We start from the raw sequence: 1,095 nt of genomic DNA on the forward strand, positions 1-1,095 counted from the left end.
AACCCAAGTCATTGGGGTGCATTCATTAATTTAACAGGCATGTCAAACTCTAAGTGGTTACCAAGAAAGACTGTGTTGAAACCCTCTTTACCTATGTAAAGACCTCATAAAGATTTGTCCAATATTCAAGGGATGCTAGGGAAGAGATACCACACATTCATTCCATGGCAGGTTATTAGATTAAAAGTCTCTCACTGCTTAGTACATCTATTTGACATGAACCTTCAGGTTCCAGGGAAGGGCCACTTTACCTTATTTTGTCTTCAGAGATTAACTATGTTTTTATCAAAGGTCTGTCATAGGATGAGAGAATTTAGCTGACATAGATCTATCTGTCTTCACAGATTGAAGTATATGGGATACCACAAGGTTAGCAGTTGTGATGGCAGTTAAATATTTCAAGCCTACTAAGTCCAAATACTGCTAGTAACTAGAGATGCAATGATAACTAATAACTATGATTCTTGTCTTTCAGGATTAATAGGATACAAACCCCCAAACTAAACCAATTGCCACTGAGGTGATGCCATCTCATGGTGACTCCATTGTAACAGAGTAGCATTGTGCTCCATAGCAGCTTCAATGGCTTGTTTTCCAGAAGTTGATCACCAGGCTTTTCTTACAAGGTACATCTGGGCAGACTTGAATCGCCAACCTTTGGGTTAGCAGATGAACACGTTAAGCCTTTACACCACCCAGGGACTCCATAAGAGGATCTGTAGACTGGGGGCCATCCAGTCAATTCTGACTCATACAGAACTGCCCGTGTGGGTTTCTGAAAATGAAAATCTTTATGCACTAGAAAGGCTCATCCTTTTCCCACTGAGGGTCTGGCAGCTTTGATCTGCTGACCTTGTGGTTAGCAGCCCAACTTGTAACCCACTATGCCACCAGGGCTCCAAGAGGAGCTATAGACAATAGATCATTACAAAATAGTGCTATAAGTGCTAGGACAAGGGAAAAGAGATATGTGATGGACACAGAAAAGAAGTATGCTAAATGTGGCGAAGAAAGCTGATGGTGCCCGGCTATCAATAAGTATAGCGTCTGGGGTCTTAAAGGCTTGAAGGTAATCAAGCGGCCATCAAGCTCAGA

The sequence above is a fragment of the Echinops telfairi genome, unplaced genomic scaffold (assembly GCF_000313985.2).
Source record: "Echinops telfairi isolate 266 unplaced genomic scaffold, ASM31398v2 ScPeMD7_25;HRSCAF=90, whole genome shotgun sequence".
Lineage (NCBI taxonomy): Eukaryota > Metazoa > Chordata > Mammalia > Afrosoricida > Tenrecidae > Echinops > Echinops telfairi.